The sequence below is a fragment of the Medicago sativa genome, chromosome 4, assembly GCF_051527215.1.
Source record: "Medicago sativa cultivar Bolivia chromosome 4, Bolivia_mono, whole genome shotgun sequence".
NCBI lineage: Eukaryota > Viridiplantae > Streptophyta > Magnoliopsida > Fabales > Fabaceae > Medicago > Medicago sativa.
In genome coordinates, this window is record NC_140752.1 from 51,932,456 (window position 1) to 51,956,904 (window position 24,449).

Below are 24,449 nucleotides of genomic sequence, written 5' to 3' on the forward strand. Positions count from 1 at the left end.
AAATATTAGTGTACAATTAGACAAAAAATAATTAAAACTGCATTTAGAATTAAAATAATAATTTGATTTGAAACAAAATTTTAGGCCAAATACATCTTTTCATCCTTTAAGTTTGACAAAAATATTGGATTAGTCCTTTAAATTTTTTAAGTTTCAAATAAGTCCTTTAAATTTTTTTAAGTTTCAAATATGTCTTTTAAGCTGTAAATTTAATGCAGATATTTGAAACTTAACGACTTTAAAGGACTAACCAGATATGTTTGTCAAACTTAAAGGACTAAAAGATGTAATATTTGGCCAAAATTTTACTACAAATAAATCATTAATTGCTCAAAAGAAATGCAATGCACATTGTAACATCCCAAAATTTGTAAAGATTATTTTATATTAATTATTTGATAATTTTATATGATGAGTTATTTGTCATTATAAATATTTAATTAAAAGAAAAATTTGCTACCCACGTTTTTCTAAAGCCAGGTGGAAATTATGCTTAGTTAACACTCATAGTTATTCTGATTCATTTGTTCCTATCTATTAGGTCATAACTTTGATTAATTAGAGTAGTTAGTGGCATTTACGGTTACTCCATAACCCACCCACGTTTAAGATTTGATGGAGTGGAGGCAAAGTTCTACTAATTAGCTATTTCATTCTATCACATGTAAAATCTCCTAGTTGTTTATTTCTCGGACTCTCAAAACGGTGCCCTTGCCAGTCTCTCACCAACATGTGTACGATACACTGCCTCTCTTATATCTATCACACCCCATTCCCTATCACAATGTTCTCTTATTATTTTCCATAGCCTTTGACAGTTACTCACATTGATTTCATTCTCTCAATTCCATTAAACCTTCTGTGCTTGGCCCAACGTAACCATACCTTTAGTTTTCTTATGAATAAATCCATTAACCCAACTAACCCATTTGGTTGCATGTCTCTTCCCACATCGGCCTTGAATTCAAATATCATTCACATATATTATTCAGCCACACGAGTATATTAGTATGTTACAGTTTTAATCTCTTCAATTTCATTTAACCAAACAATAATTGCTCTTGTCCCTCACAAGTTAATAGGTTCCTATAGCCTCATGCCTTTCCTTATAGCTACAATTCAAAAATAGCCAAAGTAAACCGTAAGATAAGTCCACTCCCATGATTCCCTCCGTTCATTAGCGACCCCTTCTATGAATCCAAAGTGATATTAACAATTGTAATTATCCTTTCTCGTCACATGAAACCATATTCTCTTTCCCTTGTAATAATGATTCCCTAAGAAGAAAAATCTACACTCGGTTCCCCTTCATTTCATCTTATGGTAACGATCTGCTATTAAAAAAAAAAATATATATATATATATATAGAAAGAAAAGAACAACACGTGATTGAGAGGAGAAAACAAGAGAGTAAGTAGAAGCAAACTCACGGGGGTCAACATCATCAAGTGTAGGCTGAGCGGAGTAAAGACTGATGCGTGTGGATTGAGGGTTTTGCTAGGAAGTAAAGCGTACGAGGTAAGGGCTTTTTCCCCATACGTCCATACTAAGTGCTAGACTGTGTTATTAAGTAGAGGTAGCAATTCTTGTCTTTTAAAAAGAAAAATAATTAAAACGTATTTTCATGGTAAAATTAATCCTTTTTAAAAGTGATTATTATCAATTATGAGTGGTTATTCTTAATTATGTTTTATATGAAAGTTCTGTATGATAATTTGGTGTGAATTGATATATTTTATATTATTATGCTTTATATGTTTTGTGGTGTTGGAAAAGAAGTGATACATTTTTTTTATGAATTAAAGAAAGGAAAAAGATGAAAATATGTGTTATAAGAAGATATAGATTTTAAAAATAATGATATAGTGCTCCAAATCATTCTTGAATGAATTAATAGATGTCTAAATTTGTGGTATATGGGTGGCTAATTATCGTTTAGAGCAAACATACTATAGTCTTAATATTTTTCACTTCGGGAGCCACTTTTTGTAGGATTATGGCAGTGAGATAGTACACTACTATACTTGATGAGATAATGCCTCCCTATTTTGAATGCTTGTGCAGCTAAGTTTGGTGGACTATAAAATTGGTGCTTGCTTATTATTCATGAAATATGTGTGTCTATGACTTGTTATTTGAAGTTTGATTCTCTTTTATGTGTGGGTATGTGCTCATGGATGTTGCACGTAAAATTTGAGATTGTTATCGAACTGAAATAATAAGAAGAGAAATAAGCTTTTTATGAAAGACTTCTTTTGTCGTGTGCATGATGTGGTATTATTTTCTGTGTGGTGCCTTAGTGGCGGGTTACAATTATTTCTTAGTGGATGCCTGTGTGGCGGGTTATAATAATATATTTCTTTGTGGTGCCTTAGTGGCGGGATAATATCATATTGCATTGTTGTGCCTGTGTGGTGGGTTTTAGTCTGCATTTTCATGATCATGCATGGCATATGCATCTGTGTGGTGCCTTAGTGGCGGGAATTGCAATTATTTTCTGTGTGGATGCCTGTGTGGCGGGAATTGCAATTATATTCTGTGTGGATGCCTGTGTAGCGGGAATTATATCCGGATCATATAGTTATAAGAGCATGCATTTTGCACATCATTGCATTGCATTGGGTCTATTATACATCTGTGTGTTGATAAGTGATTAAACTGTTATATATATATAAAAGAAATGTGTATGAACTTACCTTAAAGACTTAAATGTATTTTTCTTATTTCTTTTTGATTGATAAGTTTTGATATTATCTATTTCATGACATTGTTTCTGGTGCTTTGAGTATGAACCAATTTGGATAAGGAAATTGACCCTTACAACCAACATTTTAGGTACCTAAGAAGACATGGTGTATGCTTTGTTGTTTTTGCTTGAAGCGCGTATGGGGACGAAATTGGGTTTTTGATTGTATTGTAATTTTAGAAGTGATTTTGAAGGACATTTAGTTTAAGAATTTTTGTTAAATTATGTAAAGAATTTTGTATAGGTTTTGCTAGAATATATATTATTGATGAAATAAAAAAAAAATAGTAGTGATTTTCTAAAAATGAGAATGATTTAGGCGTAATGTCTTGGACCAAAATCCGGGGCGTTACACACATCTTGCAAGTCCATCACATCTAAGGAAGTGAAAGGGTCATAGTGGAAGCTTACAATTAAGAACCATAAGATATTCAAGGTTAGTTAATGAGAAGGTAGAAAGTGCATCCATTATATGGATAGTCTTCTAAAGCTAGCCATCAAACCTTGACTTTTTTTAGAGCATACCGCGATTGAAAAAAAGTTTCATGGATGGAGTGACAAATGATTACGGTTGCGGAAACCGGATAAAGTCGGGAACCGTCGGTTATCTTTTGAATCAAAGTAGCGCCGAGTATTTCGACTACAAGGGGAGGGGAGGCTTTCATCCTATTGGTTGACAATGTTCACCATAACCTCATCTACAGAGACTTGCAATGGGGGCATGCAGCTAGCATATATATACCATTATATACTAAAATGAATTAGTAGTGTAGGCATATGCCCACACAAGATTATAGTTGGTTTCGCCACTGATCGGGAAGCCTTTGAGCAAAACAAGAAAGAAAGTTAGCATGTAAATCTTTGAAGATTTCCCCATAAACTGAAATACCAGGACATCCAAGAACTGCACCATCAGTGTTAGCTGTCATCCATCCAAGAATAGGTTGCCAAAGAATTTTTTATTTTTATTTTGAGGAACGAATTTTCTTTATACAAGGAGCTTTGGGAGGTTTTATGTTGATTCTAAAACTCTTCATGATAGAAAATTAAGAGATTGAAGTCATCTTAGAAAATTCGCCGGTCCACATACTTGTTTTAATTCAAATCAAAGCAAATTAACCTTAAACATAGTCATACAAATATATTGAAAACAACCCCCATAAAATCGCGAGTCTACCTATTAACTTATTTAAACTTCTAACCCATTTAGGATGGTCTGTAGAATAATTATTAAAAGGATCATGTTAACCAGTGCCGGAGCACTAGTTAAGAAAACCATAAAGAGAAAGTTTTAAATTTAAAAAAACACTTTATTGATTTTTAAGGGATTGACAACACAATTTCCAATGCAAATACATACTATATTTGGTTTTTAAGTAGTGCCCTGGGAGCACCGGTTAACATTACCCTTATTAAAAAAATACACTCTAGTGGGACTTGTACCCATTACCACAAATTCAAAGCCAAGCAGTTTCCGCCACTTAAGCATTTTGGATCAGTTTTAAAAACTTTCACTTTTAATCTGTATAACAATTACTTTAGTGCCTTACAAATAAATAAGAAAGTATTTTGGGGCCCAAAAAAATCAAGGCCGAGTGGCATAGCTTAGCCTCGACGGGCTATAGGCTGGTCCTGTCTGTTGGTGTTGGCTCTTCGAGATTTCATATTCGATTCTCCGTAGGACCAATTTAGATGGGCTAGTTTAGTTTCTATAAAGAAACTTATTTAAACTCCTGCAATCATATTGAATAACGAATTATTTGTGTTTCAGATTTGTTTGATTATCTTTACACAAAATATACCCATTAAACACATATACTAATTTTTTTTTTATTTCAAGGAAAACACATATATGTACCCATAGGTAATCATTTTCTTAAAAGGAAAATGTTACATGAATATCCTTTATTCACACACCCCATTGTACACCCTATGCACTAGAGACATTTTGGTAAATTCATCTCACAACCACACTTTCTCTTTCATCTCCTCTCCCTCTTCCTTGCCACATGTCAGAATTTTGTGTGGGTGTAACGGGTGTATTGCCACATGAGGGTGTACATGTATCACCACTCTTCTTAAAAGTATGTAAATTGGAAATAAGACACCTAAAGAGATGTAGGGAATCTTTTTTTAATACATTAATTTGTTTTAATGATTTGGTCTCTTAAGACTCAAATGACCGAAGTTTAAGGCTACATCCAACTTATGCTTGATGTTTGCCAACCAAATCCCAAAATTTTAGTCATCAAAACTAACTAACCACATTATAAAATAGCAATGTCCTTGTCCTCACAAATTGCACAAAGAAATAGAATCTAATAGAGAAAATTTCTTGTGTCGCCATGCTTCCTTGATCTTAACCTTTCCCATAAACCAACCTTTGGCATTACATAATTAAGTTACACCAAATATCCCACAGAACCAAAAATCATGATCAATAAATGTTTCAAAATCCTTTTGTTGGTTTCAATAATTTTGTTGATCATTGTTTCCATTGTCATTATATTAGTTTTCACAACCTTTAAAGCCAAGAACCCAGTAATACATCTCTACCCAGTTGACCTAGATAAGGTTGAATTTTTCCAACCCGGCGTAACAATTGTACCATTACACATGATAATAAGTGTAATGAACCCTAATTATGGAATCTACAAGACAGAAAATACCACTGGTTTCGTTAGTTATCAACAAACTGTAGTAGCCATGGTTCCTGTTGATCCACAAACTTTGCCTGGGCATTCATGCAACTAATGTGACTGTTACTGCGAATCTTATGAGTCACAAGTTGATGACTAATGAAAATTTTCTGGCTGATGTTGGAGATGGATCTTTTAATATGACAGCAAGGACAACATTTCATGGGAAAGTGCATATATTGAAGATTATTAAGATCAAGGCATTGGTTAATATGTATTGTGATATATTGTTTAAAATGGATCCAGTGGATGCTGTTTCTAGCTGTGTAACCCATATGAGGGTTATATAATTGGGGCATTTTTTGTAGTTGCTATTGCAATTTTAATAAAAATGCTTCTGGTTAAGAAAAATGTCAATAAGTAGGAGGGAGATTTTTGTTTATAAGAATTAGAATTACTCCTGTTTATGGCTTCAGCATTTCATTGTATATATTATTGATACTTCTGATCTTTCTATTCTAAATGTTTGTAACCAAAGTTGTAATACTCGAGTTAAAGATCACGCACTTTTTTCAGGCAACATTTATGTATTTTGTGAAGGCTTAATAGCACTTTTGGCCCCCTATGTTTGCAAAAATTGCGATTAAGGCCCCCTATCTTTGAAAACTACAAAACCGCCCCTTATGTTTCGTTTTCGTTGCAGTTTTGGTTCCCATGGTCATTTTTGACCTGGTCCACGCTGACATGGCACCCACATCACTTATGTGAGGGGCCAAATTCGCAACTTTGGCATACATAGGGGGCCAAAAGTAATATTAAGCCTATTTTTTATTTTTTAATTCATTTTCTTTTTTTTTTGAAAAAATTAAAAAAAGAGGGAAAATTAATAAAAATTGAAAATAATGAAAAAATACTGAAAAAATTTAAAAAAAATTGGAAAAAATAATAAGAATGAAAACAAAAATCTGAAAAAAAAATAAAAATCGCATGACATGTGTGTATATACAAACCACATCATTAAATCATTTTAATAATAAAAAAACATTAAAAACTGAAAATCTTTTAAAAATAACAAAAAATCAGATTATTCTTTTTAAAAAATAAAAGATTGATTTTTTTAAATTTTAAAAATAACAAAAAATCAGATTATTTTTTTCGAAAAATAAAAGAAAAAATAGATTATTTTTTTTCGAAATTTAAAAAATTAGAAAAAGTTCGGATTTTTTTCGAAATTTAGAAGATATTTAAAAATAACGGAATTTAATTTTCAAAATAAAAAATTTAGATTTTCTTGCGAAATAGAAAACTGGAAAATATTTAAAATTTTAAAAATCTGGATATATATTTTTTAAAATCCAATTACAATATGAAAATTAAATTTTGAAAATCATATAATCTGAAGAAAAAAAAATCAATTTTAGTTCAAAAGAGATTGGAAGAGCAACTTGAGGTACTTACTTATTAAATTTTAATGTCTCTTAAATAAGACACTTTTTAAAATTTTAAACGCATTAGTAATTCTTTTTACAAAAATATTCCTATGTAATTCAAGTTTCTCAGATTTTTTTCCTAAATTTTTAATTAAACTAAAATCAATTTTTTTCTTCAGATTATATGATTTTTAAAATTTAATTTTTCGATTGTAATTGGATTTTAAAAAAATATATATCCAAATTTTTAAAATTTTAAATATTTTTCAGTTTTTTTATTTCGCAAAAAAATCTAAACATTTTATTTATTTTGAAAATTAAATTCCAGTATTTTTAAATATCTTCTAAATTTTGAAAAAATCCGAACTTTTTTCTAATTTTTTAAATTTCGAAAAAAATCTAAATGTCTTTTCTGCTTTTTTCTTTTATTTTTCGAAAAAAATAATCTGATTTTTTGTTATTTTTAAAATTTAAAAAAATCAATCTTTTATTTTTTAAAAAAAATAATCTGATTTATAATCTGATTTTTTGTTATTTTTAAAAGATTTTCAGTTTTTAATGTTTTTTTTATTATTAAAATAATTTAATGATGTGGTAAGTATATACACACATATTATGCAAAAAAAAAATTTCCGGATTTTTGTTTTCGTTCTTATTAATTTTTCAAATTTTTTTAAATTTTTTTAGTTTTTTTTATTATTTTCAATTTTTATTAATTTTCCCTCTTTTTTTAAATTTTTTCAAAACAAAAAAAAATGGAAAAAAAATAAAATGAATTAAAAAAATAAAAAATAGGCTTAATAGCACTTTTGGCCCTCTATGTTTGCAAAAGTTGCGATTTTGGCCCCTCACATAAGTGATGTGGGTGCCATGTCAGCGTGGACCAGGTCAAAAATGACCATGGGGACCAAAACTGCAACGAAAACGAAACATAAGGGGCGGTTTTGTAGTTTTCAAAGATAGGGGGCCTTAATCGCAATTTTTGCAAACATAAGGGGCCAAAAGTGCTATTAAGCCTTTTGTGAAACTGTAGAAACAACTTTATATAGACATGCAGATCAATTAATCTCAAATAGAAATTTATTTCACCATGGTCAAAAACAAAAAGTAATACTAATAGGTGGCATTTAGCGTGCCATTGTTAAATAGATTTTTGAACATTAGATCATAGTCACAGTCTAGAAGAAAAGGCTTATTACCGAAGAAATCTGGAAGGTTTGTTGGCGGAAGCGGGGGAGGAGAAGAGAGGCAATGGCTGAGTGAAACTAGATGAAGACATCCATCCGATTCCATTTGGGTTGGGTTAACCGAAATCAAGAAAAGTTGTTGAACGTGTGTATCAGTAGTTGTTACTGCCAACTGCACTAATTGACCAAGTCTTTAGGAGGGAGTTAGTAAGTATTTGTTTTTTATTTAAGTTACAACTTTGTATTTGACGGTAGATTGCTATTCAATAAAGTTTAGTTTTCCCTCTTCCATATTTTGAGTTACACTTAATCGCCAACAACAGTTATATAATAAAATAATCCAAAATAATACAAAAGAACAAAATTTTGGAAGTGTTTTTCTACATTTGAACATATTTTGGAAGTGTTTTTCTACAAAAGAACATATTTTGAGCGTCATAGTGCTTACTTATTTTGCAAGTCTCATTCCCCTCGCTAGAGAATTATTTTCCTCCCATGCACTTGACTCTCAATAGCATGATCATCTTAGGCAGCACATCTCTACACTGGTCTACTCCAAAACATTGGCGCTAGGAGGGAAAACTTCATTGTTTCCATCAGAGTCTTTTGATTCCACCACCGTAAACATTTTGGTTTTGCCATAACCATTTTTCGCTACGATCTCGTTCACCTTGTGCTAAGAAAACCACTATCGTGACCACTGTTCTTTCTCTCGTGCATCAAAGTAAATTCATACGTGTCTTAAAGGGATGGGGGTATTTTTGTCATCACACCCTCTATTTTTGTGAGTCAGCAACGTTTTATCCTATTCATAATATGAATTGAATGAATTGAATGAAAGTAGTTTGTACATTGAGTAATAATAAAAGTACAAGTTCAATTTATACACAAAAGATGCACTATGATATGCTATTGTGAAACTAATTGCATTTAATAACTCTTAACAATTTTGGTAGATAACTTGCAGTGTAAGTAAGTGAGTTTAACTATCTATTTTACATTGTCTTCTTCATGATGCCATATTAATCTTACAGGGGGAGTCCCATTTCGCTAAATGTTCTCTAGAAGCCACAGAAATAGAATCGTGATTGTACAAAGCATCCGACGATGATACACAAACCAATAAATTATAGTTTTTGTACAAAGCCTCTGAAAAAAATGTATTCTATCATTGTTATCACTTGGACCGTCAATATCTTCTTAAGGACCTAGAAGTCCACATAAAGGGTCTAAAGACCCTCTTAAAGGCCTCAACGCCCTTCTAAAGGGCTCTAAGGTCCAGGGTGCGTCCTCCTTAGGGCGCCGCCTTAACCAGCTCTTAGAAGCCTCTAGAGCTCGGCCTAAATACTTAAATATCGTCATTACTTATAGACTAACTAACCACAAATCAGGTCCATAGAGAGTTATAAATACAACCCTTGAGAGCCTTCTCAAGGCATGACCGAGACAAGACTAAACCCTAATACGATTATTGTACTTTTGCAACTACATCACTCACTCACAAAATAATTGAAATGTTGGATTGCTTGTAGATTTATCACTAAGGACAATGATTTCAAACTTTTTTTTTTTGTAGTGTCCGAGGTTCGAACCTAACCTTGTATATATTATGCACTGTCCCTACCTTGCATACAATGTTTCATTGAGATCATACTCACTACAGATTTATTAAATTAATTTTTAATATAAAATGAATTTATTAAATGTAAGCCTCACAAGTGAATGGTGGATTTGAATCCCTTAGATTAATCGGAGCTTAATCTGGATATTGAGTTTTTTTTTTTTTAAATTAAATGAATTTATATTATGATAATGATCTAACACGGCTATAATGAAAATATTCTCAAATCGTAAATTACATAAAACAAGTTTAGATCGTTCAATCTAAGCAACACAACTGTCCATTAAATTTTCACAACTTACTTTTCCATTTACGTGGGTTAAAAATGAGTATGATGCGTCCGTGAGCACATGAATATAACTCAATTGACAAAGACATCACATTTTATATATAGAGATTTGGATTCGAATCTCGAATTTTTACTTATTCAATTTCTATCTATTAGAGATACATAGTTTAGTTACAAGTAGTATTAATCCTATTAGTATATATAGGTGTAACCTCCCCATAAGTGGGATAACTTTCACTCATTGTAACATTTTCATATTCATCAATACAAAGTTAGTTAAGCTTTTCTCTCCTTCATCAATGGATGCCATGTTTCCTAACACTATCCACTAGATTACTCGAACAAAACAAACAAAATGAGTGTGATGTTTCTATTTTTTTTTTCACGGGGGACAAAAAGAAACATAATGTCTCCACAAGTCAATACCAAAACACATCATCAAGAGTAATACAAAATTTATGAATAAGACTTCGTAAGTAAACGGAGTTAAAGCGTGGCACATGGTACATTGGTGGGGAAGGTATCATTTGAAAATGAAAGTCATTCTTGCCCGAAACTTACGGGGACATTGTAGTGCCTTTCCGAATGTATGTTGAATAAATAAATATAACAATAAAAAAACACATCATAAGTATATGTAGCAACTAACTGGATTATACTTACGCTTCCTTAAAAAAAACTGGATTTACTTACGTGACGGAATATTGAATTAATTCAGTGTTACAATGTATGATATTTTTTTTAAAGGCCAAAAGAAAATAGTTATATTGAAAAACCAAATCAAGCCACTTCAACAAGGTGTACCGACAAAGTAGCAGAGAACATGACACACACAAAAGGAAGGAAAAAAGATCAAAACTAAACTAAACTAGCTAGGTAACTACAATTAAATGGTAAACAGGATTCAGCTTTTATGGTACTTAAAATCGAATAAAAAAGTTTCGACTTAAACCACCAATATGATTGAAGTTTCACCCTTTCACAAAGTGTTTGCAAAGTTTCCTCCTTCCTCTTAAAAAAATGTCTGCTACGCTCCTTCCAGAAGACCCAAGCAACAGAGAGACAAATAACATTTAGGGAGCATTGAACTATATGCGAAAAACCCCCTAAACTACCAAACTGGTATATATGATCTAACACCCTACCATTGAAAGCAGTAGAGAAATCAAGCCAACTGAAAATATAATACCAAATTCTACCAAAAAATTCTACAAAAAGATGATCCATATCCACATGCACACCACAATTCACTATGCAGCCCTACTCATTGGCTGTTATGATGCGCCTATGCAATAGATTATCCCTTGTCGGCACTCTATTACGAAAAAGCCTCCAAGCGAAAATAGAAACCTTAATAGGAACAACCTTTAGCCATACAAATTTGTGAGAATTTTGGTGCTCGTTACTCTCCACTTCTGTCAATTTCTTGTAAGCACTACTAACAAAATAACAATGAGATGAATGCAAATGCCAAACCCAATGATTAGCTGATCTGACCTGCAAAACCACTGAAGTTAGCCGCCTAACACCACCCTCACCAACTCTTCCTCCCAAGCGAATAACCTCTTACGCCACTTTCACGCCTCACCATTCACCCCTCATCCCATAGAAAACATATCATCCACTGGTGCCAACTTATTGTGAGCCAACTCATATAATCTTTCTAAAGCTACCCTTTAGGGGAAAACTGTCCAAGCAGGGATATATCCAAAACAGAGTAGAATTCCCATCACCTACCTTTCTACTAATATTATCTCTCAACCACACTACATCCACCTGCCCCACACCCTCTCTAATATTTTTCATAGTTTGCCACCACACCGAACCACCATCCCTATCAACACATAAGCGTTCCCCTTCCTGCCCATATCGAGCACATGGAACCCTATGCCATAAACTATTTGTGTCCTCCAACACCATTTACCAAGCAAAATTAAATTAAACTATTTTAACCTCCTAACCCCCAATCCACCAAACTCTTTTTTCAAGCACAAAGTATCACAATTAATCTAGGACTAGGAAATTTTCCTTAAATCCTCACCCCCGCCCGAAAAAAATGCATTAAAAATAGATTCAAGGGAAGAAATGATACATAAGGGACCTTGAAGAAGGAAAAAAAGTAGGCCGGAATGGAGGACAACACAGATTTAAGAAGAATCAAACAACCTCCCATTGATAAATTTCTACTCTTCCATCCCAACAACCTTTTTTTAATCCGATCAAGCAACGGATACCAAAACCCTAACTTTTTGGAGTCCCTACCAATAGGCAATACCAAATACAAAAACGGGACACGACTATGCTTACAATTTAAAACCAACGCCGCCGCGTGCAACCAAGAATCAAATATATTCATATCTATCAGTACACTTTTATGAAAATTAACCTTTAGCCCAGAAACTGCTTCAAAAAGAATCAACACCGCTTTTAAAGCTTGATTGTTTTCCCAACTCTTGTCATCAACCAAAAGAGTATCATCTACAATCCGAAGATGAGTAATAGGAGTATGCATTTGCAACCTAAAACAATAGCCAGAAAACAAATTCTTGTCGACCAAACATTCATCATTATGTTTAAGCCTTCGGCCGTAATCAAAAAGAGTAACGGGGAAAGAGGGTCTCCTTGACAAAGACCTCTCTCCATTGAAAACTCCTTTGTGGGGCTGTCATTAACAAGAACTGCCATCTTTGCTGAAGAAATACACTCCATAATCCACCTCCTCCATATTTAAGAGGAAAAATCATTTTACCCATAACAACATCTAAATATGACCAATCCACATAATCATAGGCCTTTTTTAAGTCCACTTTAAATAAAACCAACTATTTTTTCGATTGCCGAGCATCATCCACCAATTCATTGCATTGTTGAATAACATGGTCTCATTAGTCTGATCATTTTCTCTAATAGATTAAAAACAAAATTCAAGGAAGAACCCAAGATTTCATATTCAGTACTCTCAAGAACAACAAGTTTAGCCATTATCTTTATTTAGAGATGAAAATACCAAAAAAAAAAAACTCTGCAAAACAAATTAAAAAATTGTAGTATGAACAAATACAAATATAAATAAGGTTACAAATTAATTTTTATTCTCTATGTGTTATTATTATTCAAGGGCGATATAGATCTTGTGAGAAAGAAAGCTTAGAGAAAGCAGAACCAGAAGATGCGAAGAAGTAAGAATTGGCACATGTCTCACTTAAGTCATATTTTAATCTCAATGGTATCTTTTAATATGAGGGCTACAATTCATTCATATTTTCCCCCAATTATATATATATATATATATATATATATATATATATATATATATATATACACACACTTTTAAATGACATACTCATATTCATCTATACTTCCTCATTGAGATATCAAATAAATGGGTCGGGAACAAGGATTACATTCTTCTCCATTTCTATGTCAACTAACATGGTCACTGTCCCTAACACATACAATGTACCACTAAGATCAATGATGACCCTATTTCTTGAGAGATTCTAATAGGTAAGAACATAATCTTTGAGCATCTATCAAGAGAAAATAATTACTTTGAAAGAGACCCATCTTTTCCAAACCTTAGCAAGAAGTTAGACCTCCTCATCATGTCGTGTACTCTCCATGTCCAACACAGACGATAGAATCGTGTATGGCGAACTAACTGACTATACCCCGTCTGTTTCATGCTTCCACGACACCCCCCCCCCCCCCCCCCCCCTCTCTCTCACTTGATTATAGTGAGAAGAGATTTTCAATATTTATCAGTATCCTCCTCCAGCAATAAAAAAATGTTTAAATTGGACATATACAAAATAAACATTTAAGTATAAGTATTAATCGGGCTATAACCTAATAAATTTAGCTAACATATGTTTCATGTTTAATTTTTTTTATATAAAAGATGTTACATATATCTTGGTACTTTTTTTTTATTTTTATATTTTATAGTTTGTTTTTTTTTTACTTTATAAAATCAGCTTTAGAAATGGTTATGAAACTCTCAATTGATATTAACTATTATTCACCAAATTACATAAATCAGCTTTAGAAATGGCTACGAAACTCACAATTCATATTAACTATTATTCACCAAATTACATATTAGTCTTGTATATGTCAAAATAAAAATAAACATATGTAAAAAATGTACCAAGATATAAAAATATAAAAAAAATGTAAATAATATTTTATGAACAAGATGTATGTAAATAATGTAAATAATGACTTGAAAAAATGTAAAATTAAAACTATAACCAGTGAAGTGATCCGAGCTAAGCACGAAATTGTTCATAATGACTCATATAATGACTCAATAAACTATAACTCATATGAGTCATTATGAACAATTTCGTGCTTAGCTCGGATCACTTCACTGGTTATAGTTTTAATTATTACTTGAAATTAATAGAAACATATGAGTAATTTTATCTTTTCTTTTTTTCCTTGTATAAATTTCATACGGCAGCTCTAAAGTCAGGCAGAACTATACGAGCGGTTAAACATTTCTTTAAAGAGTTTTAATTTCCCTCCGTTCTCATATATTGAACTGAGAAGACTGTATAAGCTAGAAAGATACTTGTATCATATATACTAGCGTTCAAACATATTCTCCACACTCGTTCATCCGCTCTTTTTAATGCGTAACAACGCAACATATCTTTTTTAAAAAATTTCATTAAAATTATTTTGATTTTAATTAAAATTATATTAATATATATTTTGCATATTTATATTGTAATAAACTATCCTTATATTTTTCAATGATATCAACAATATAATCTATACCTACTAGCGTCCAGACGGGCACTCCCGTGCCCGTCTGTCCGCTTTTTCAACTGCGCTAACATGTGTAACTTATAAACTTTATGTTTTTGTTTGATGTTGGTTTACTTTTTTCTTGATATATCTTGGACAAAATTATTAGAATTAAAAGAAATATCATACATTTAGTTGATATAAAAAATCGAAATTGATACAAAAGGTAAGATGATGCATGTGTACTTTCAATACATTTGTAGTAATCTGCTAATGTATTTTGATTAATCAACACTACAAATATTAGTGCTTGCCAAAACAATTAACAATGGAAAGCTCATATTACGATTAATGAACACTTTCAATATATTGTATAAATGTTAGTCATACTTTTGGCATTGTATCTGATTGTGTCATAATATTTGATCATTCACATCTTCATCCCATCCCTTCTAGGCCTTTATCCATCACCATGTGTTTGTTCATACCAAATTGTGTCATAATACTTGATCATTCACGTCTTCATCCCATCACTTCTAGGCACCATGTGTTTGTTTTTTGTTACCTGCATCTTCTCCTGAAAGTTTCAGCTATCAAATGCTTCCTTTCTCAAGTTTCCTCTGATTCAAGAAAACTATAATTCTTAGGTTAATGAAATGAAAAACCTTTAATATTTGCAAGCAAGAAGAAGACAATCAGAGAATAATCAATATCAATATGATAATAATTTTAAGACCTCGATGACCATCTCAATGGACATCTCACTCTCACTATTTCCCAGAATAAAGGGAAAGAAGAAAATTAGTTAGAAATAGTATTAAGATTAACTAAAAAATATGTTTAAAATGAGAGGAAGTTGCATTGAAAACAGTAACTAAATGCCTATTTCTATCTCTGGTGCAACTTTCTCCCTTCCATCACTCTTGTTCCCGTCTCTGCGTTTTTTTATATTATTATTATTGCGCTATAAAAGGAACTTAAACCTGTAACATTATCAATAAGAAAATTAAGGAGGGGGTAACTGATCGAAGGCAGTTGACGGAGGGGGTGTTATTTTTCTTCCATAAGTTGCCCAAATTGTGATAAGAGCCAACATGCCACGGCTTAGTAGGAAAACATGAACTATATTATTTTCTTCCTCCACTTTCATAATCAGAAATATCTCCAACCTTGTCTTCGAACTCAGTTAAACATGATTTTGACATAGAGAATTAGAACTCTTCCTAAAATTGGTCACATAATTTATCAATGAGAAGACTATTAATGTGGAACTGTGTCCAGAAAATGTTGACCAAAGTCATGTTATAAACTTGAATCAGACACACACACACATACACACACACACACAGATATATATATATATATATATATATATATATATATATATATATATATATATATATATATATATATATATATATATATATACCCAGTGAAGAAATTATGATGCAAATGGAATAGTGGAAGTTTGAAATCAAAAAATCTGAGATGTATAAACAACACAGTAAACACATAAAAAAAACATTCAAATACAGTAGTATTGTTCTCTGTACATACTTCTTTGTAGTTTTTATCAATGCACATGCGATATTATTCATTCATGCTTATTTTCTCTCTTCACCTTTAGGCTGCGTATAAACTATTCCATATTGTTCCACAATTAAAGTAGTTTAGTAGCACTGGTTTTGCCTCCGCCGTATTCATTTATAATCGAAAATTCCAGTGGGTTCCTTACTTGTTTCTAGTTTAAAAAAATTTGCAAGATAATTTCTCCCTTCATTGTTATTCCCTTCAAATTTCCTGCATCATTTCATTCTTAAAACTAACTGTTACTTTTCTTAAGTGTACAATGCAACATCTTGAAGAAAAGTAATCCTAATGTCCTAAGTGAAAATTGCCGAAAAAATGTTGATTTCATACTTTCAATCACAACTTATTATATTATAACTCGGTGATGAATTTAGTCTACCACCACAGGAATGTTAACATATTAAACTATAGAATAGATGCAAGGTATGAAAGTGTTTTTGCATGTAATTACAAAGAAAATTTTACCAAAAATTTCTAAACGATGAAAGGTATGAAAGCTCATTTAGTCACTATCGTGTAGTTATTTTTCTACATGCCAAAAGCCAAAGCAATAGAGAAAATGAAAGTTACCTTCACTTAGGTCCTAAAAGAAAGCTTCACTGGTCCATGCAATCCTTATGTCTTTACTTTACCATCAGACATTCATTTCTTCTTTTTTATATATTCAGCCTACCATATATTAATTGAAATACAAATTGAAATATGCAACCAATACTGGGAAAATTAAATAGAGAGCAGAGCCAATTTTTCTTGTCACCAGGTACACTGGCGTGTTGCCTTACTCACCACCATCTCCAAGGAAAACTCCGACCTTCCAGCACCGACAACGTTGCATGTGGATTCTGTAGTGGTGCCGCGGTGATCCCATATCCCAGTCGCCGTCTTTTTAGTTATAAAGATGTGATTGCAATGCTCCGCAACTCCATTGAAGGATGTGTTCAGGTAAAAGGGAAATTAAAAAAAAAAAACCATATCATTGGAAAGGAAAGAAAGATAAGCCTTAATGAATTTTGTTTTCTTCGGGCATGAAGTCCAAAGATGCAACATGATTAACATTTCAAGATTTTCTCAAATTATTCAACTTATCAAACGACAAACCACAAAGCGTATATTAAATTGTTATATTGTCTTGAACATGAACAATGGAAAATAAAAGAATAGACTCATAAATATTCCCTCACTCATGTGAAAGAATATACTCCAACGAATTCTTTTGGTCATGCAACAAATATGAAGACTCCTTCCAATTAAGCAAAATCAATTACATTACCGAAGCAAATACATACCCAAATTGTCTACGATAATCTTAGAAGAAGAGGGAAGGGACGGTGTATTAGTGCTCTAACATTAATAACATGTGCTGATAAGTAACAACTTCATCCATTCACTGTGAATCTTATATTTTCCTTTACCATTTAAAGATATTAACAAATACACAAAACTGACAATAGTTAATTCCATGAAATTACCATCCTTAAAAAAATGATTAAATTACCGATCTACCGAAAATATTGATAATTAACAGAAAAAAGAAAAAATGACAACAAATTAAAAGATGACTTCTTATGTATTATCCTAAATTAGAGTTTGGCAAAGCACTACCAATCTTTGATGTTTCACACCAGTTGCCACCATGAAAGAATCCCGCTCCACATATCCCTCCCTCTCTTTTGCAATTGCAATGTAGATGCTCTGTTTTTTTTCCCTTGCAAATTGACGAAATCTTTCTATTTGTTTGGTTTTATTTGAAACCGCTTGAGTTAAAAGTGGAAGTAATAAAACCGCTCCGTTCCCAACCGTGTTTTTTCAAGTTAAGGGTATTTTTGAGAAAAAAATAGGCTACGCCAAAACCAAGTTTTCCCTTTATTAATAGTTATAGTTATCTATACCTATTAATAAAGGCAATACTATTTTTTGGTGTAGCCTTTTTTTGTAAATCCCAAAATGCCCTTATGCATGGCAGTTATTAAAAAAATTCTCTCTTAGCCACTAATAATCACACACACGGTGGTGGCAGTTATTAAAGGAAAAATCTGTCTTACCCACTATTTTTTTTTTCTTTCAATTTTCCATCACTTTTGTACTCTTTTATTTCTTCTCTCTATACCTTCTTCAATCTCTTTGTTATGAACCTTCTTACTTACAATTGTTGTTAATGCCTCTTTTTATTTCCTTCCATTTTACCAGTTTTTTATTTACTATGATTTTTGTTTGTGGCAAGGGAGTTTAATTTGATTGTGAATGAAGATGCCTCAAAATTTTGATGTTTGTTTAGTTTTATAATATAAGATCGTATACTTCTGTTTTCCCTTTTGTTTTGATTCAAAGTTCTCCTTTCCTTCCTTCTATTTTGATTTCATTATTTTTTGCAACTCCTTTATTACTTTTGTTCAAATTATGTGAAGATTGTTCTTAGATGAAAATTACATGCGTTGATTTTTCTTTCTTACTTTTCTGGTGGCTCTGTTTACAGCACATTGAAGCGGAAGATCAAGAACAAGAACATAAAGGAGGAACACGTAAAAGATGACTAAACCGGTGATATTTATGTTATAAGTTTTTGAATTATTATTATAGTATCATATTTTTTGTCTTTCAGTTATTGGGGGTGTTTTCACTACAAGAAAAACTGCATTTTGCGACCTTTAAAATGGCAGATTGCGACTGTTAGAAGGGTCGCAGATGTACAATTGCGACCCTTCCCCAACAGTCACGGATGTTGGGGTCGCAAGTGTCTTTTGCGACCCTTCATAGAACAGCCGCACCAACTGCCGCAAAAGGCACTGCGACAGTTGCTAAGGGTCGCAAATGAGGAGATTCAAATGGATTTCAAGGGACTTGCGACAGTTGGGGAAGGGTCGCAGATGCATAAAATTTATTTATAAAAAAAATATTGCGACAGTTTGAAAGGGTCGCAGATGTTGAGTTAATTTAAAAAAAAATCAATTTTTTCCTGAATTTTTAATAGAACTATTTACTAATAAAAAATATATAAAACTAAAATAATTCATAATAAAAAATATGAACAAATTCATAAACTAAAATATGAATTTTACATTCATATAAAATACAAACAAGTGATACAATAAGGTTTCTTGAGTTCCTAACATGAAAATTTAATCAATTATGTAGATGATATTTGGCGAGGAAGTTGTTTTGATCAACTAGAGATGAATAGACTCCAAAGAATGCTATGCTCTGTTTGGTGATTCTAAGTCTTCCACCTAAAAATAAGTCAAAGATTATATAACACAATAATTAACAAAAATAAGCAATAATGTCACGCAAGTCATGATTCTAACTTATCGCGCAATTAAACTTATAATTACTTTCTGATATATTTGTCAAAAATAACCACTATGGAATAACCATTAGCTATTTATTACAGAGAAGCTTACAAGACCAATTAACATCAGGAAGAGCACAAATTTGTACACACTTTTTGTAGTTCCTATTTTCTCCAAAACCCTTCAATATTTTCATGAGTTTGTACATATAGAGATTGAAAGGATAGTCATGGGTATAAACAATGTCCACTTTTTACTTCAGATAGAAACTAACATGGTTAAAAAATTGAACTAATCCTTCTATAAAATCATGTTCTCAAATTTACATATGATCTATAACAACCTAAATCAAAGGTATGTCAATTAGGTCTATTGCATAGTTCAAAACCATTACTAAATATTGATTCCATTAGGCACCAAAGAAAACTGAATAAACAAATCAAATAGATTGATTACAAGTTCAACAATAGGAAACTTATAGTATTCCTAGAATGAACTTACTTGGTAATGCCATTGATATCAATAAGTTCTTCTTTTGTTATCGGCAGTCTCTTGTTATCGGCAGTCTCTTGACTATCCTTATCCAGACTATCCTTATTGATAAAGGCAATACTATTTTTTGGTGTAGCCTTTTTTTGTAAATCCCAAAATGCCCTTACACTAACTCATTTGACCAGTTATTAAGAAAAAATCAACCGCCTTGCACAGTAAAACTCCTACAACCGCTGCCATACACCACTTAAAACACAAAATTGTCTTTACCCAAAACATTTCCAAACAAAACATTATACAATTGAAAATCTGTTGAGAGAGGAAGAAATAAGTTTGAACACGACATCAACAAATTGAGGACCAATTCAACCTATTTTAACTACTGCTCCAAATCACAGGTTTCATAACTACTATCACATTCATGTTTTTTTTTTTGTTTTACAAATGCTTAAAATTTATTAATTCCCCACAAATGGCTGAACACGTTGAGCAAATATTTTGTAAAGAAAATGGCAGATAATACAAAAAGTGGTTACATATACTATGATCATTGCTTTGCCTTGGATGTTTTACCATTTATTGTATTTATTGTTCACATCTTTTTTATTATTAGTAGCATGGATTTTTGTGTTTGCCACTTTTATGTTCCCACAACCACAACTAACGTATTTGCAAGAAATGCTTGCTTCTCTTTTCTTTCTTATTTCATGGTTTGTTTCTTTATAGTTTTACATCGTCTATTGTTCAATATGACTTGATTTTTATTTTTGTTGCATGTTTATAGCCAAAACTAATTACTATCTATAATCTATAACATACAAGAAAGTTTTGTTCCGAAAATTCCCTTAGCAATTATTATCGGTTAACAACACCCAATCTCCATCTTTCTGTGTAATTGTAATTAAACAAGCGGTTTCTAAAACTGTGATCTCATTCGCTTTCCCCACTCACAATTAAACTCATTGCCAAAAACGCTTCATCCTCTCCCACTGTATAGACAGTTGAAATGCATACAGTTATAGCAACTAGCAAAGTACATGAGAGAGAGAGAGGAAAATATTGTGAAAAAGGGGCCACAAGAAGAACGTTTAATCAAGTTTTTTGTGTAGAATTTAAGGATTTTTGTGTCGTTTGATCATGAGAACGTTGAAATGGTTATGTAGTCATGGTGACTTTCATTTTAAATGGTCATGGTTAAAAAAAAAAAAATTGTTATTCAGAAATTTTCCTAACCGTTCACCATTTTAATGGCATGGGTTTTCAATTTCATTTCTTTTGTTGAATTCACATTCATGGATGGAGTAGATTGAATCACTAACCTTCAATTAATTAGAGGATTAAACAGGACCACCATCTGGAATAAATTTTTCAGCAAGTCCTTTATTAAGAGTTTATAGTTGGATTTACATCTTAAATTGGACAAAATTCATGTTACATGATTTGATTTCTATCTTGCCATTTTGTGTAATGGTCGGCCAAACTTTGACAAAATTTTAAGCAAGAGTTTATAGTTGGATACTTGGATTTACATCTTATATTGCAAAGTCCCTTTTTTATTTGATTACCTTTTTGTATGTTTCATATATCACTGCAACTTATTCACAACAAAAATATAGCATTGAGATTGAATTTTTATACTTATTCTTAAGTCAATAACAATCAGTGGCGGAGCTAGACAAAAAAGTTTGGGGTGGCCGCCATCTCGCCATCAAAATAAACTAAAATATAATATATAAATTATATTGTATAACAAATTTAAATCGTAATAAACCAAAAACCAATCATTCAAAATTTAAACTACATAATATATAAAGTCGATCATTACATATCTAAAGAAACAAAATTATCAAAGTGATGTAAAAATCATCAAAATTATTATAATGAAACAAATCTACAATTGACAATGGTACTGCTAATGGATTGTCAATTCTGTTGCAAAGTGTCTAGGGTAGCTCCTATCTGCCAATTGCCCACTTACACTATTACACACACATATTCTAAATCATCATCAACTAGACAGGCAGCTTATTCTAAATCAGCAAGTGTAATTGAGCAGACAATAGGTTCCATCCGAACTGTAAGTACATTAGCAAAAAATAACATTGAGACTTTGCTTTATTTTGTTATTACATAATATAGAAATGAGTCTCATTTTCCAAATGCAGGTTGCATCATTCACTAGGGAGAAACAAGCTATAACTAAATATAATCAGTCCTTAATCAAGGTTTATATACCATATAATCACACTATACACATTGGCTATAACTAAATATAATCAGTACTTACACTATTACACACTATACACATTGACATTCATTCATGATCTTGTTCGTTGTCATTACTTACACATTACTTACACTATTACAGAATCATGACAAGAGATAATGCATAGTAATCACATTAGGTTCTATATACCATATAATCTTTGAAAATCCAATTATGCACTTTTAAATGTATTGTTTTACTCAATAAGTTACCAGATTTAATTCCAACAATGAATATTCTAAAGCTAGCTATAATATTCAATGATTTAAGTTCCTCAATATTCTAAACTCTAAAGCTAGCTCTAATTCCAACCATGAATAGATTAGTTCCTCAATAATCTAAAGCTAGCTCTAATTCCAATTATGTATTTAAGCAGTATTATTAACAAAAGTCAAAAATCAAAAATCCCCTTTTGTTTTGATTAGGGTTATGGGAAAATTGAAATTGAAAACCAAATTAAATATCAAATTCATTAGCAAACAAAAAGAAATCAAAGAATCAGAGATACACTCACCTTTGTTTAACAGTTTTAGGGTTTGTAGAAAGATTGAGACAAATGAAGAATCATAGTAGAGATCGATGCTGAGAGAGGAGATGGAGGCTTTGAGTTCGAAGGAGAGTTCGTCGGTCGCGGCTGATTGTCGGTGGATGAAGGTGAGTGATTGCTGCCGTGACTAGGTGAGGATGAGGAGAAAAGATGCGATTCCTTTTCTTTCCCGTTCTGAGAAAAAATACGAATGAGAGTGGGAGAGTGGAAGAGGGAGTGAATGGCATGGTTGTAATATTAAAATTATGCCAAGGGTATTATGGTAATTTCACAGAAATAATGGGTAGGCCATGGCCATACCCTGTCCTCACGTGGCTCCGCCACTGATAACAATAGTGCAAGGTATTGAAATTATTTATCAACTCAATATTAATTTGTTAGATAAAAAAATTAATATATCAAAGAATTTCACAAATCATTATTCTTGACCAATACTAATAGTGTTCTTTACAAGTACGGAAGAAGGTAATCAATGGATAACAAAGACTCAGTTGGGATAGACAAAATGAAAGTCAGTAGTAAAGGAAAAACGAACCCACTTGGGTTAGCATGGTGGTATTGACTTGAGATTTGGGATTGTCCTCCTTAAGGTTTCAGATTCAATTCTCTCTGGTGCCAAAATAGGTGGGTTAATTTAGCTTATTCAAAAACAAAAAAAAAAAAGAGTAAAGGAAAAACGATGTGTTGTTGACATTTTCAGAAAAGACGAGGCATGTGATACGTTGTGGTTACATGATCGGGATGCACATACAAAGAGTTTACGCTCTAAAGCACGGTGGGCAGCAAAGCAACCAAAAAAACTAGCGGTAAAAGGTGTTTTCTACTGCACTAATTTTTCAATAATTATATCTGATTTTTGTTTAAAAAACTGTCAATTGCTACTTTGAGATATTCTATCTTGATGGCTTCTCATACTTATATTTGTTATCTTTTGTCAGTATCAACACACAACAAAATGTGTAAGTATCTAACCTAAACTATAATAATATGAACAACTTTTTCACCGGTACTCTTATGATTGTTCTTGCTTTTTAAGGTTTAAATGCTTCCACTTTTTAATACTTTAATTCTAAAAGTAAATGTATATTGTGTCAATTGCAACAATAATAGTCATGTATCTACCCAAAAATGTAAATTTACTTGGGTTTAAGGTGGAAGGATTAATATATGATTTGTTCATTCCAAATCAAATAGAGCGACAATGTGTTTATCCTCTTAATGGGGTGGCTTTGTTTTAAGTTAAGTGCATGTAGTGGAAAAATAAGAACAAGCATAAATTAAAGCAAATGAAGTAGCCTATATAAAAGAATAAATGAAGTGAAGTACGAGGAAGAGGATAAACCCCTTCAAGAGTCTGAATGGTGTCAATCGTTTTAAGTTTATTAATTGGTTGTTAATTTTATTTGCAATCAAATTGTATTCGTTCATGTCTAAGAGTACAATCACAATTCTAAGCAGTGATTGATGTAATCTATAGCTATTAATAAAGCCACTAGACATTAATCAATGAGGGAAGTAGTAGTATAAGCAAGCTTGAAAAATAAGGCACAAGATAGATCAAAGTACCAAGAGAAGGTGCAAACAATATGGAAACAAATC

The 24,449-nt window shown here is 31.9% G+C and overlaps 3 long non-coding RNA genes across 3 annotated transcripts; 1 reads left to right on the forward strand and 2 right to left on the reverse strand.

Moving 5' to 3' along the window:
* Positions 1–380: 380 nt before the first annotated feature.
* Positions 381–3,052, forward strand: LOC146929718 (uncharacterized). The gene is made up of 2 exons (XR_015006110.1): positions 381–1,519; positions 2,837–3,052. It is a non-coding gene; the product is annotated as an uncharacterized LOC146929718 (long non-coding RNA).
* An 11,857-nt stretch (positions 3,053–14,909) lies between these two features.
* Positions 14,910–17,990, reverse strand: LOC146929719 (uncharacterized). Its single transcript, XR_015008288.1, has 3 exons — positions 17,045–17,990; positions 16,829–16,927; positions 14,910–15,288 (listed from the first exon to the last, which is right to left on the reverse strand). It is a non-coding gene; the product is annotated as an uncharacterized LOC146929719 (long non-coding RNA).
* A 1,274-nt stretch (positions 17,991–19,264) lies between these two features.
* Positions 19,265–20,102, reverse strand: LOC146929720 (uncharacterized). Its single transcript, XR_015006111.1, has 2 exons — positions 20,047–20,102; positions 19,265–19,482 (listed from the first exon to the last, which is right to left on the reverse strand). It is a non-coding gene; the product is annotated as an uncharacterized LOC146929720 (long non-coding RNA).
* Positions 20,103–24,449: the final 4,347 nt, after the last annotated feature.